Source organism: Martes martes (assembly GCF_963455335.1).
Source record: "Martes martes genome assembly, chromosome: 4".
Lineage (NCBI taxonomy): Eukaryota > Metazoa > Chordata > Mammalia > Carnivora > Mustelidae > Martes > Martes martes.
In genome coordinates this window covers 95865711-95881254 of record NC_137891.1, presented here as the reverse complement: position 1 = coordinate 95881254, position 15544 = coordinate 95865711, and the positions used below count along the sequence as shown (strand labels likewise).

The following is a 15544-nucleotide window of genomic DNA, read 5'->3' as shown; positions in this document are numbered from 1 at the left end:
ACAGCAGTAGAAGAGATGAGGAGGAGGATAGAGACGGAAGAGACTGGGGCAAAGAGATGAATAGGAAATCACTCATATTAAAGAGGTAATGTGAACTAAGCTATTGGCTGTAGAAATAAAGAAAAGACTGGAATCCAAAAAATACTGCAGAAGCAAAACTAACAGGTCATGGCTATGGATTGAACTGGGAGAATCAGGGATGGGAAAGATTCAAATAAAGCTTTGATCCTTCAAGAAAGGAAGTGTGGTTCTAGTACAAATGTAGAAAGAGCATTTTCTATTTGTGTTTGTTTATATTTCTTTGCAACATTTCTTCACAATGAATTTGGCGTGCAGGGAGAACTAACCTACTACATTAGACGATTTCCTTATCATTATATTTCTCTTATGACTCACTCATTATAGGAACTTCTATTCCTTTCTGGAATAAGGTGCAATGTAAATAAATGAATTCATTATTCATTCATTATGTTTGATTATATAATTGTGCTTCCCTCTCAGCAAATGTCTCAAGGTAGTAATATGATGACTTCTGTTCATCACTAAAATCTAGGGCTTTTTTTAAAGGGATGTTTTTGTGCTATATTGTGTTTGTTATCTTTTTTATGACATCTAACTTTCTTAGCATTTAAGTAGTAGGCTTCTACGGAAAGAAGTTTTCTCATTTTAATTTGGAATCAAGTAAAGTAATAACTCTCCTATTTTTCCTTAAAACTTATTCCTTTAGAATCAAATGCTTCTCATTTCTGTGTTAACACCATATGAACTTTTCAATAATGATCGTAACCACACAAGCACTGCTAATACTTACTAAGCATTTAGCGTGTTCAAGGCATTGTTCCCAGTCTCCTTTATATATAATCCTCACAATAACCCTTTGGAGTAGGGACTGTTAGAATCCCATTTTACAGAGGAGCCACAGAGAAATGAAGTAACTTGTACAAGTTTATACAATGAGTAAGTGTGGGAACCAGAATTTGAACTCACCAAGTCTGGTACCAGAGCCCACGTGCTTGGCAGCTCTGCCCTCCCCCACTTCCTCTGAGTGTTAAGAGTCAAATTAGTCCAGACATTACTCTTAGTGGGGTGTATCTCTCTGCTATAGATCTTGCCTATTTCTGAAATTGGGTCTATTTTAACAGAGAAAAGAAAAAAGTCTGCGACACCCATTGGCATTCTCAGAAGGTGTAATCATCGAGAGTCTACAAGGACATAATTCCCTACACACCAAGACATTTGATTTGGTAATTTTAAAATAGTCACTTCCTGTGGATAGCTGTGGGAAAGAAGAGTTCTCTATTTGTATTTAAGCCGAAAGTAGTAAAAAGAGAAAGGGAAATAAGTGAAGTTGAGTTGATTTTCAGTCAATGAAGCACATGAAGACTTAGAAAAGGTAAGTCGATGTGTGAGTGTCATGATTACAGTGAAGCGGGCTTCCCAGGGATGGGGGGCTCTGGTATTGGGATGAGGAACTGGAGGACCAGGAGGCATTGTGGACACATCCGTCCTAGTCAAGATTTTTCTTTTTTTTAAGGTTTTATTTGTTTGACAGAGAGAGACACAGCAGGAGAGGGAACACAAGCAGGGGAGTAGGAGAGGGAGAAGCAGGCTTCCAGCCGAGCAAGGAGCCCAATGTGGGACTCGATCCCAGGACCCTGGGTCATGACCTGAGCTAAAGGCAGATACTTAACGACTGAGCCACCCAGACACCCCCTTAGTAAAGATTTTTCAAGATGAAATGTTGACAGCTCTCCTCATGGATGCCTGGAAGATAAATCTTTTTTTTTTTTTTAACTCAAAAGTATGAAAGGACTGAGTTATTTCTGAAGATACTAGAGTCTGGAAGTATGTTTTGTCAGGAACTCATTCACCAAATGCCTTTATGGAAAATATCTTCATAGATCACATATGCTGAAGAGATTACCTAATATACTCAAAAATTCATCAAGTGAATGGGTCCTGAACCACGAGATCTTCAGCCTTTATGCTTTTTGTTTCCTTTGTGCACTTTGCTAAGTTCGGACCATGAAATCAGACAAGGTTAAAACACACACACACACACACACACACACACACACACACACACTATCTTCTGCATCTTAGGCACAATTACATAACCTAAGACAAGGTGATTTTCCCAGAGAATGGTATAAAATTAAAATTCTTAATCCTGTTTTTAACTTTGACTTAAAATATCCTTCCTTATTTTTTAAAAAGATTTTATTTATTTATTTGAGAGAGAGAGAGAGAGAGAGAGGCAGAAGGACAGGGAGAAGCAGACTCCCTACTGAGCTTGATGTGGGGCTCCATCCCCAGGACCCTGGGATCATGACCTGAACCAAAAGCAGACACTTAACTGACTGAGCCACCCAGGTGCCCCAAATATCCTTCCTTATTCAGTGGGATATGTCTGATAGTTTAGCCTCCTATGTTCCTAGAAGCTAAAAGCTAAACGACTTTAAATGTAAATTATATGTTATTGAAAACAATCGCACACACACAGAAACATCACATAGTTGAACAGAAATGAATCTCCCTGCCTTTTAAATCTTAAACAGGATAGATTAAAAAAAAATTCAAAATACTACTTTTTTTTTTTCTTATCTAGGATCAGTCCTACCTAGTAACATCTAATATTTTGGAGTTTTGTGCAAAGGTCACATTATTTTGAAAGGTAGGAGATTCTCCATCTAAAGCTGCTAAAGGATTTTACCCCAAGATAAATTTTCTCCAGGTCTTCAAACCTGCTATTTTCTGCAATTCTCAAGGTGGGGGAAGGTATGGAGGACTGACAGGAGGGAGGCACATAGATTTTGGAAATGGCTTCAAAAGTGTGGAATCCAAGAGAATTGAATTAAATAACCAATGAAGTCCCTCTCAGAATTTTGCCTTAGGACATATAGTGGATCTCAAAAACTGGTCCCTACATCACTAAGAACTTGTTAAAAATTAAGATTCTCAGTCTGCCCCAGATCTTCCGCATCAGTAAATCTAGGAGTAGAGCCAACAATTTTCCCTTTATCAACCTGTTCAGGTGTTACCCGTTTAGCGTTACTGTTAAAGTTCTGAAATCACCAGCCCAGAATCACCTAGACCAGGCATACCTGGGAGGCTTGTTTAAAATCGCAGACTAAAGGGCCCTACCCATACCCAAATCTCTAATGGTAAAACCCAGAATGCAGGATTTTAAAAAGTTTTCCAGGTGATTCTTATGCACACTAACATCTGTGGATCATTGACCCAGCAGATAAGTCAGTCGACCAGCTTGTGATGGAAAGGAGGCAGTCTCAGTGTTCTCTGGTGAGAAGAGCATGGGTGTTAGAGTCATACTGACTTGGACTGGAATTTCAGGTTTGTCATTTTGCTTATGTGATATACAAGCCGTTATGTAGACTTTCTCAGCCTCAGTTTCCTTATCTATGAAATGGGCACAAAAATACCTAGCTTACTCCACTTTGAGAGGATCAGACAGGATGGGGTATATGTTCTGCATAGTGTCTCCTACATTTTAATAGACATTAATCTCTGTTTTTTTTGTCTTTTAAAGATGTTCTAGCTCATTCCTGTTATGGTGCCCAGCACTTTGCTCAGTAATATTTGCCAAATACAGAGAGGACCAATGCAAACATTTTGGATTTGAGCCCTAGCTCCACTGCTTATTAGCTGTGAGACCATAGGTGAGTTATTTGACCTCACGTGCTTCAGTTTCAGTATCTTTAAAATGGTAATAAAAATAACACTCCTAGGCTTATAGTGAGGATTAGCTGAGATACTACATATAAAGCATTTGAAGTTGTTTTTGTTTTTTTTTTTAAGATTTTTTTACTTATTTATTTGAGAGACACAGTGAGAGCATGAGCAGGGGGAAAGTCAGAGGGAACAGCAGACTGCCCACTGAGCAGGGAGCTCAATGAGGGGCTGGGAACATGACCTGAGCCAAAGGCAGGCTTAACCAACCGACCCCCCCAGGGACCTCCATGTAAAGCATTCAAGAACAGTGTCTGAAACACAATAATTCTCAAATGTTCTTGAAAGAAAAACTCCTCAGATATACAATTCTAAGCTTCAGAAGGATTTGACTCTCAAAGAAATAATGGAATGTGTTCATTAATGTTTCCACAAACATTTGGATATAAAGTGACCGGCTCTGAGTGAAGTCTCGGGGACACACAGCTCCTGTTCTCATGGAGCATCTAATCTAGAGGGAGAGGCAGACAGTAAACACGTAATCAGGCAAATGAGTATGTAATGACCAGAATGAGAAACAGCTGTGCAGGAAAGAACAGCTTGAGGGGCCAGAGCTCGGAGAGCCGGGGGAGGGAGATAGAGCCAGGTACGCTATCAGGTGGGAGAGAGGAGGAGGCCAGACCAAGCAGGGCTGTCACACATTTGAGTGTATTTCCAGGAGCAATGAAAGGCTTTGAAGAGTTTAACCCGGAGGGTGAGATGGTCGGATGTGTAGGTCAAGGAAGGTGTGTCTGGTGGCATCATGGAGACGAGATTGGAAGAGGCCCATGTGGGGGTGCAGGGAAGACCAAAGAGGAGCTTTTCACAATAGTCAAGAGACAGCGGTAGCCAATAGAGGGGAGGTGGTGGAAATGGAGCTACCTGGAATTCAACAGGTGTGTTGGAGGGGACGTGGCTGGGATTCAGGGATGAACTGGGAAGGACTGGGAAAAGACTGGATTGGAGGGAGAAGGCAGAGTGTGGCACTGGGCATGGTTAGTTTGTCACTGAGAGATGTCCAGATGGAGGTACGGAACATATTGCTCTGGGGCTCAGTGTAGAGCACTGGGCCAGAGAAACAAATCAGGGAGCCCTAGGCTCATGGATAGAAGCTATGGGTCGGGGAGTGAAGGGGATTGTCTGGGAGAGAGTGGAGAGCCCAGCTTCCCAATGACTGGGGGAAAAAGATGAACCTACAAAAGAGGCTCATGTGTCAGGGTAGTCTGTAGAAATATTAATGTGTTTGTTTTTCTCTTGTTTTCCCTTTTTAAGCTGATTGCCTGCTTTTATGATTTCTGGCTTCAGGGATCTTGGCAGGGCCTAAAGTAAAAGGGTTTTGAAGTTAAAGCCTTTAGCTGTTTTTCGTAGATGTCTAGAAGGCAAAGGGAAGCTAAGCGACAAAGACAGGCCTGAGGGTCTCAAATTGTAAAGACCGCCACACACAGCTCAACTCCCAACCTTAGCAAAGATCCCACAGCCTTTCAGAGCCCTCAGACATCACGGAACCACTGAGCCTGAAGGCCCCTAGGGGATGTGGGCAAGCCTATTTTGGAGATAGGTGAATCAGTGGCCAATGAGCAGAGAATGCCCCTCAGTGCCATGGCACCATCTGCCTGGTGGCTTCCAGAACTTTCTCCCAGCTCTAGGATGGGAAGTTCCAAAAATAACTGTGGTTAAAATTCTCACCAGTCTGGTGGGACAGTAGGAAGAAGTCTGAAATTTGGTTCAAGAAAGAGAGCACAATGTGATGTTTCTGGGCAGTTCCATAACACAGTATACTGAGTTTTGAGACTGAAGAAAAAAGTGGGACTTCAGCTTTAATGGAAGTGAATTCAATAATATTTTCAAAAGCAACTTCTTTATTTCCTCATTTTCATTTAACATAACAAAATTGCCATGTTTTAAAATTTCTTGACAAGTGATCATCTTTAATAATTTTTAAATTGAAGTAAAATTATCACTTCCTTTTTGGTATAAATATATTTAAACAACATATTGATACATGTACTTCTCAATTTTTCAGTATTTTTTCAAATAATCCAGTGTTCAGGGAACAAATTAGCTATTAGGAAATACATCAAAACATGTATATAGGGACATACATTTTTTCTTTCTGGCTCCAATCTGAACCAGCACAGCACTGGGCTTCATTTAAAATTCTGGTGTTTTGTTCAGTGTGGATTTTTTTTTTTTTTTTTTTGCTTTGATTGAATTTTCAGACTTATTCATTAAAATAGTATCCTGTTTACGGAGTTATTTAGCACCCCTCCCCCCTCCATTAAATTTTAAAGTGAATAGAGTCCAAATGTCTCATTCGCTTCCCCTTACTTCAGGGGCTATTTCTTGACCATCTAACTGCGGGTTTAAAAACCATTTCCAGTTTATGGTGAAGAAGCCAGACTTGAAAGAGGAAATCCAAGAGCAGGTAGTGTCCTCAAAGGAAGAATTTCCAGGGTGCCTGGGTGGCTCAGTGGGTTAAGCATCTGCCTTCAACTTGGATCATAATCCCAGGGTCATGGGATCGAGTCCCGCATCAGGCTCTCTGCTCAGCGGGGAGCCTGCTTCCCCCTACCCCCGCTCTCTGTCTCTCTGCCTATTTGTGATCTCTCTCTCTGTCAAATAAATAAATAAAATCTTAAAAAAAAAAAAAAAAAAGGAAGAATTTCCAAAGGGGAGAGAATCAGAATGTCAAATGTTGCTAAGTCAAATGAGGCTAAGACTGAAATGTACCTTTGTTGAATGACCTCAGGGTCCTGGGTCACTTAGTGTAAAAAGCCTTGATGGATTGATTAAGGTGGAATGGGCTGAAATGGATGGAAGAGTGAATAGTATGAGGGAGACTGAAACTTTGACTGTGGGCAACTCCCCCAAGAAGTGTGACTCTGAAGAAGGAGGGCACAGTAGCTAGAGAGAGAATAGAGTTAAGGGTCAAGGCAGTGGCTGTATTTTGATATGATCCAGTTTCGAGAGAGTTTAATGTACAAGAGGGAAACCAGGGTCATTGGTAATGTAAGATCCCTAGAACATTGGGGTGCATAATGCCCTTCTTTTCACTACATCTGTATCTTTGGGGTAAATACCCAGTAGTCAATTGCTGGGTCACAGGGTAAGCTCTGTTTTTAATTTTTTGAGAAACCTCCGCACTGTTTTCCAGAATGCCTGCCTCAGCTTGTGTTCCCATCAACAGTATAAGAGGGTTCCCCTCTCCCCGTATCCTCGCCAACATTTGTTGTTTCTCGCCTAGTCGATTTTTGCCCTTCTAACTGGTATAAGGTGGTATCTCAGTGTGGTTTTGGTTTGAAGTTCCGTGATGGTTGATGGTGATGAACATTTTTTCATGTTTATGTTAGCCATTTGTATGTCTTCTCTGAGGAAGTGTCTGTTCATATCTTCTGCCCATTTTTTGACCTGATCATCTGAAAGGATGAATACCCAGCTTTTGCATCAACTTGGATGGAACTGGAGTAGATTATGCTGAGTGAAATAAGTCAAGCAGAGAAAATAGTTATCATATGGTTTCACGTATTTGTGGAACATAAGGAATAGCATGGAGGACATGAGGAGAAGGAAGGGAAAAATGAAGAGGGGGTGGAATCAGAGTGGGAGATGAACAACGAGAGACTATGGACTCTGGGAAACAGAGTTTTAGATGGGGGATGGGTGAGCCTGGTGGTGGGTATTAAGCAGGGCATGGATTGCATGGGGCACTGGGTGTTATATGCAAACAATGAATGATGGAACACTGCATCAGAAACTAATGATGTACTGTATCGTGACTAACATAACCTAATAAAAAATAAGGGAAAATATGAGAGCAAAACAAACAAACAAATGTAAGATCCCTAGAAGGCAGAACAGAGATGGGATCCCAATCAGAGATGACAGGGTTGGCATTTAATAAGAGGGGAAGTGTCCTGTGTTGCCACCTGAGGGAAGGAGAGGGTGAGTGCAGATGGAGGTAGGAGTTTTATATTTGATAGCAAGGAATTGAGGGAGATCCTTGTGAAGTTCTGTTTTCTCTACTAAGTGGGAGACAAAGCCTAAAGAGAAGCAGGCAGCGGTGGGACGCTGGATGGTTGTAGGGAGGGGAAAGTGCTTGAGAGCTGTAGTTAGGGACCTGTGGTTGGTAGGTAGCAAAGGTCAAGGCTCCTCTACATCTGAGTGAAGAAACAGTGGTACCTCCGGTCTATGGGATTCCATGCCATTCACAGGCAAAAACTGGAGAGGAAGATGGAACCATCTCTAGGATATACCATTAAGTTGGGGGGGGGGAATCAAGATATAGTACATTTAGCATAATACCTTTTGTGTGAGAAAGGAAAGTAAGAATATATAGTTATATTAGCTTGTGTTTATGTAAAGAAACTTGGGAAGAACGTATAAGCAACCAACAAAAAGTACTAGAGAAAGCAGGAGGCAAACAGGGTGAATGGGGGCAGAGATGGGAGCGGGACTCTCAATGTATTCCTTTTATTTTTATTTTTACTTATTGATTTTGAGTCATGCAAATGTATTGCCAATTAAAAATAAAAATTTGAAATTTGAGAGGTGAAGTTCCTATGAAAATAGGTATGCACAAGAACTCGATGTTGTTTCCTAGTCAAGTCCAAGCTGTCAGCCCCCTGATAATATAAAATGGCTTCCCCATCCATAAGATGATTGCATTTCTACATCTTTCTGGAAGGACATTATTAGGAACATTAGAGTCCTAAGAACAGAGTGTTGTTACATGATTCTCAGTCTTGAAGCTGGTGTGTTCTTTCTCTCCCTGCTGGGAGTAGAAGGACCCCCAACAGTCTGCCTTGGCTCTTTTCCTTCTCGTCCTCTCAGTCAGCAATGTTCTTTGCTCCCCCAGCTTAGACTGGTCTCTAATCTTTATCTCCCTCCCCAATTCTAGACCTGAATTCCCAATGGCCAGAACAATCAACATGGGGTATCACTGAGGATTTCCACAGGACACAGATGGCACATCAAAACTGGGACCATTCCAGAAGGATTTATTTACAAAGAGACTGTTCACAAAGGTTTGGGTGTAGGGGACCCACAAGAGGTTAATGGGAACCTGGCTTTCACCAGGCCTAAATTCAAAGGGATAAGGACAGGGAGAGGTTACCAAAACCTAGGAGAGAGCATTGTGGGGAACAGGCTGCCTGGAGAGAACAGTGTCCATCTACCGAGGGACTCCACCAGCCTGAGGTGGCCTCCTTGGAAAGAAATCAGAAGTAAACACCTAGACTTCACCCTCTTCCCTCCTTCTGTCTGGCTGCCCCACGGCCAAACTCAAACAGAAGCCAGAGGGCATGGGAGGCTATAGATGTAGTCTCTCAGATGAATACCCTGAGAACCCAGAGCCTAGGGCAGAGTGGGGGAGGATGAACAGCAGGTCTGAAGGGACAAACCAAATATTTGTGACAAGCATGGCTCCGATGAGGGACATCGGGCTGGCTCTTCATTCTCAGCATTTCCCGAACCAACCACATGGTCTTTCCTTCATGAGCCTGACCTTTCTCCTGGATTCATTAGTTACTCTGGTTTGTGGTGACTCTATGCTTCACTGTCCTCCCTGACTTGCCCCTCCTGCCGTTCATGGGCACACTTGCATATATCCAAGTCTTTCTCTTCCACTGGGTAACAAACTGCTAGAGGCAGGGTCCTTGAGCCTGGGCTCAGCAAATGTCTCATGATTAATGATAGCTAACATTTGGGGGGCACTTGCCATATCAGGCACAGCACTGACCACTTCATTTAGATTGTGTCTTTGAATCTCTCAACACTCCCCTAAAGTAGGTCCTGATATCCCCACTTTACAGATTAATAAACTGAGGCTGAGAGGTCACCCAAGATCGTATTCTTTTCTTTTTTTAACTGAAGTGTAGTGAACATGCAATGTTATGTTAATTTCACAGTACAGCATTGGTTCAATTCTATACTATGCTCACCACAACAATTGTAGTCCCTCTCTGTCCCCATACAATGTTATTACAATGTTAGCGACTATATTCTCTGTGGTGCACTTTTCATCCCCATGACTTGTTTTATAACTGGAAGTTAGTACTTCGTGATCCCCTATTTCACTCACTGCCCCACCCACCTCCTTTCTGGCACCGCCCCCCACCTAGTTCTCTGTATGTAAGAGTCTGTTTGTCTTGTTTTTTAAGATCCCACATATAAGTGAGATCATGTGGCCTTTGTTTTAATGTCTTACTTATTTCATGTAGCACAGTACCCTCTAGTTCCATCCAGGTCATTACAAATGGTAAGATCTCATTCTTTTTTATGGCTGAGTAATATTCCATTGCATATATATTACTTCTTTATCCATTCACCCGTGGGCACAGGTTCTGTACCAAGATCACTTTCTTTTTTCTTTCTTTTTTTTTTTTAAAGAAGTCTCAGTAGTCCTATTTTCATTTATTTGACAGAGAGAGATCACAAGTAGGCAGAGAGGCAGACAAAGAGAGATTGGGGGGAGGGGAGCAGGCTCCCCGCTGAGCAGAGAACCCGATGTGGGACTTGATCCCAGGACCCTGAGATCATGACCTGAGCAGAAGGCAGAGGCTCAACCCACTGAGCCACCCAGGCACCCCCAAGATCACGTTCTTAAGAGAGAACATCTGGCATGGAAGCCTGCCCACAAGCACTAGGACCCTCCCTCTGCCATCCCTGTTCAAGGTTGAATGGATCACCCACAGGGATAGCACAGTGCTCCACTGTTGATTTAAAAAAAAAAAAAAAAAAAGGCAAATGTTGGTCAAACAACATAATTCAGAGAAAGCAAGGTTTGATGCTAGGGCTTGCTGCTGAATTATAGAGGACAGAAGGGGGGAAAGGAGGATATGCCAGGTGAGGAAGCCAGTGAACATCTGGGAGGGATTGCAGTTTGTTTGTGGGCTTGGGTAGAGAAGACCTTGACCAGATCAGAGAATAAATATTTGGAACCAGTAGGAGAAGATTGAGGAGGATGGAGAAAACCTAGATTACAGAAGGCTTCGGAGTCCACGGGCCTGCTGAACCTCTCTGTGGAAGAAAGGGAAAGTGGAGTTTCAGGAAGATGAGCCTGTCCCTTGGAGAATGAGTAGGACAGACTAGAAGCAGAAGACGATGGGCTGCTGGAGGAATCGGCTGGAGAGCGGTTCTAATGGTCCGCCAATGGACCCATGGACCAGAGCGAGGCGATGGAAATGAGGCATGGGCAGAGGATACAAGAAATATGTCAAAACAAATAGTCCACGGCACTTGCCCACTGATGGCTGTGCAGATGGAAGGGGCTTGACCTTCAGTTAAAATGACTTCAGTTTCTGGCCTTTGCCACTGGTCTTGCCATTGACTGAGCAGCTGGAGTAGGACGGCAGCGAAGGGAGAAAATAAACTCAATGTTAGACCTCTTGAATTGGATGCGAGGGCCTAACTGACCTGTCCGTCCCTCCCAATTTTGCCAATTTAGAGATCTAACCTCAGCGAACTGAAAGGGGCCCGAGCTATGGGACAGATACTGTTCTTTCATTTCTATTGTTATGATTTTCGGGTCTCTGGCTTCTAAAAAAAAAAAACCAAAAACCAAAAAAACTTTTGTTTCTCAATTTTGTGCCATTTTGGTTTTGTTCTCTATGAATTTTCTGTACACATCTAGCCCCTGAACACATCCAGGCCTGCTGCGATGTGTGTGCTGAGGTGGGAAGCAGGGTATAGCTTCGGGTATCATAACACACCAGGGTACCAGAGTCCTGTGATTCAGGATCAGCACACTGCGGCTCTAATTGATAATATTTTCTACTTCACAGTAGCTGAGCTGAATTGCACAGACTTAGAGGAGTAAATGAAACAAGTGTTTTATGGAACAACAGGCAAACCATTTAAATCTATAACTACTATGCTTATGTTTCCTGCTTCCTTGTTTCTACAATAGAACGTAAGTGGTATCTATGAGCCACAACAGTCATTTCCTTTTATGTTTGCAAATAACACCACAGATGATATTATATCCTTGCTCTAGCTCCTAGGAAACCTAAAAGGCTGAGTTGGCAAAACAGGAAAACTTAATCATTTATAAGGATGTAAACAACCAGATTTCCCCCACTACCCCTAGTCCCCAAATGCTAGAATATGGAAGGAATTCATAGAAACCAGAAATACTGATTTTGTTTTTTTTTTCCTGGCCACAGAGACAAGATTGAAAAATTACACAGTTGGGTTTTTTTTTTCCCTTTACTAGAAAGAACAGATACTTCTCTGAATTGCCTATAAAGTTTTGCCACCCCTAAAGTTATGTAAATGAACCCAAAGTTTAATCTTTAGAATTATGAATAAAAGTGCTCCTAGAGTTTGACCTTAAACACTGCAAAGTATTTGTAGTGTTTTTAAATGTTTATTTAAATGTTTTTAAATATTTTAAAATGTATACTAAGAAGGGAGACTAAGGGGACAGGCAGACATCTGCAGGCACTCAGGTAGTTTAGAACAGAACAGGAGCATAAATGTAGGACTGTAAAAATGGCAGGAAAACTTTTCACCAATGGCTCATAAAAACAGATAAAGAGGAAGGAGCTGCAGATCTGTCTGACAAATCTGTCCTAGCAATCGGCCTTTCTTCTTCTAAAATACGGTGCTCTACCACCTTTGTAAATTACCTTCCTTGAGACTCTGCTGATTCGGTTGGTCATGCTTTAATGCAGCAACACTGCTCGGATAGGAAGGGTTCATTGTCCTGGTGTGGTGCACTAGCACCTTCTTTCACTCTCAAAAGCATGTGCATTTGGGCAAGACACGGTCACCTGAACGTAAGTGTCATGGTGCCATGTGTGAGATCCAGAGCTCATTATCAAATGTCATGTGTTCCTAAAGTATTTGCTTTATATACTGTTTACCTCCTCTGTGCCAGGACTGAGAGAGAAAAATGAAGATACTGTCCTTATATACGGATGGCCACCTGCAGCTTACATCGTACAATGAGAAAAGTGCCCTATAACGACAGTGAACCTTCCATAAGCACATTTTTTAGCTCTTTCCTGAGTAAGAATGATAGATTTGTCAACCAAACATGTTGCTGTTGGGTTAGCCAGAACTGTATTATGGTGACCATGGGCACTTTGTTCTCTTGTTTTCTTTTTTTTTCTTTTTAATGTTTTTAGAAGATGTTATTGGGAGGGAGGGGCAGAGGGAGAAAAATCTCAAGCAGACTCCCCACTAAGTGCAGGGCCCATCGCCTCGGGACGATCTTCTGACTGTGAGCTCATGACCTGAGCCAAAATCAAGAGTCAGACGCTTAACCGATTGAGCCACCCAGGCGCCCCTGTTTTCTTGCTTTCACAGTGAATGGTTCTGGTATTTCCCTCTTCCATAGAGTAGTTTCTCTCCAGCAGAGGTTTTGAGATTTGGGATTTTTCCATTTGTTCAGGGAGACGGGGAAACACCCTGAGTGATTTGTTGTCCCAGTGCCTAGATTAAAATTCTGGCTCCATAAAAGTCATGGCTGAGTGGGCTTGGGCTCCTTATTTCTTCCCTTTTATTCCTCAGTGTCTGTCTAATAAAAATGGGTAATTAGTGCCTACTTCATAGTGTTGTCAAGATTAAAAGAGCTAATGCATGTAAGGACTGAGAATAGTGTTGATATGTCATGAACATTCCTTATGCTTTAGCTATTATTTACATTATTTTTTAAGTTCTTAGTTTATTAATGCTCTCATAAAGAATCTGCGCCATCACCACAGATAAAGTCACTGCAGAATCTTTCGTCCTTCCATTGTCCAATCTCCAGCTCACTTTATTTGTTTGTTTGTTTGTTTATTTGATTTTTGCCAGCAACAACGTTGGCTTTTACAGTCCTGCTGCCTTTCTTCATTCTGTCCTTGAATTCCTTTTGCTGTTTTCTTGACCTCTTTTTCTTCTCATGTAGGCCGTGTCTTGCAAGTCTATGTTTGGGTTCGTTTTTCTTTGCATAATCCAAGGTATCCTAAATCATGCCAAAGCCAGTTGTCTTGCCACCACCAAAATGGGTTCTGCCTCTGAATGCTAGGAGGACATCCGGTGTGGTCTTGTCCATTTTTGGCTAGTTTTTCCTGAATTTCTGTCTTAAGTACTATTGCCTCTCCAGGGTAAAGAACATCAATCTGTTTCTGCTGAAGTAGTCAGTTGGTCATGAACTTCCTCATCCAGATAGTTACTGTGGGGTTCATGATGGCGGCTGAGCTTCAAGGAGCCAGGGAGGAAGAGAGCTTAGATGTTATTTATTTATTTATTTATTTATTTATTTTTAAAGATTTTATTTATTTATTTGACAGATAGAGATCACAAGTAGGCAGAGAGGCAGGCAGAGAGTGCAGGAAGCAGGCTCCCTGCTGAGCAGAGAGCCTGATGCGGGGCTCGATCCCAGGACCCTGGGATCATGACCCGAGCCAAAGACAGAGGCTTTAACCCACTGAGCCACCCAGGCACCCCTAGATGTTATTGAAACACACCCCCATCCCCACGCCAGCTCAGTATCCTTCACTTGCAGTGGGGAGGAAAAAGTTAAAGAATCACTGCTTTGAAGATTAAAGCTTTCCTCCCATGGTGTGAACAGAGCAATGGCACGTTATCTGCTCAGGCTGGACTATGAGATGAAGATTCCCCCGACACAGAAAGGAGAAGGTGTTAGGTAGTACTCAGCGTTTTGCTCAGATTTACGAAAATGAGGGATCTAGTGTCACAGATGCTAAATTCTATCCAGTGAGAGCTGGTTTGAAATCTATACTGCAAGGATCACAAAGAAGCAGAATATTTCTTAAATTGAAGAAGGATTACCTACTGGGGAGAGTTTTTAATGCTGACAAGTCTGCTTTGTCTTAGAAGCAGATTCATTTCAGAATGTTCACATATTTTCACTTATTTAATGCTACTTCTAACATTTTCTCCACAATTCCCAGGATGGTAGCACACATAATTGTCCAGAAATCACTTCTGTATAAAATTGGCTTTTTGTTTATACCTTTATTTCTTAAAACCATATATACTTTTTTTTTTTTTTTTTTTGGTACCCACTGAAAGGAAACCAATCACCTTGAAAGATAGACTGATTCCAGGCGTGTGGCAGGAAATTAAGAGGAGTCTGGGACATCTTGCTCTGCTGGAAAGCAAGGAAGCTATCAGGAACTAATGGGTCAGGTCAGACAGACACAGGAACCGCCCAGGGCAAGATACTGGTGGAGGAATGAAAAAGAAAGAAAAAAGGATCGAGAGGTTGTTTAATCTGGGTGACACACGTGTGGGGCTCATCTTATTTCTTGTTTTCATTTGTGTTTTTCATTATAAAACAAACACATCATTTAGACCTTCTTTAATGCAAAGCAACCCCTATGCATTTTCCATAAAACTAGACAACACAAATGAATAAAATAAAAAGCACTGATAAGTCTATCACTCGGAGATAATTACTGAACTACTATTAATAACTTCTTGTAATGCTTTCTTGACATTCTTTGCGGTGTATGCAAATTTTTAAAAATGAACTTCTTCTCCTTTAACTTCTGCTTTCCATGGCCTGAAAGCACCACTTGGATTACATAATCCATTACCCTGTTTTCTAATCCGCGAGGGCTTTCCATGCTTATTGAATATAGCCCGGGCTCCTTGATATCAAGGTCTTCCAACATTCTTTCCAGAATTCTGTCTACCCCCTTGTCTCCATAGACCCTGTGCCCCAGCTGTACTAGATTGCCTACATTTCAGCTCAGATGGAATTCTGTATAGATGTTCTCACTTATAATCTGAATGAACACCCAAGACCTTTACAATAATATATTTTGGGATTTCATGGTTTAGGACTCTTGATACAACTAGCAAC

The 15544-nt window shown here is 41.8% G+C and overlaps 1 pseudogene across 1 annotated transcript; it reads right to left on the bottom strand.

Annotated features, from left to right (window-relative positions):
* Window positions 1-13486: 13486 nt before the first annotated feature.
* On the bottom strand, window positions 13487-13898 carry LOC308341643 (small ribosomal subunit protein eS24-like; annotated as a pseudogene). The gene has a single exon. The product of its transcript is annotated as a small ribosomal subunit protein eS24-like (transcript).
* Window positions 13899-15544: the final 1646 nt, after the last annotated feature.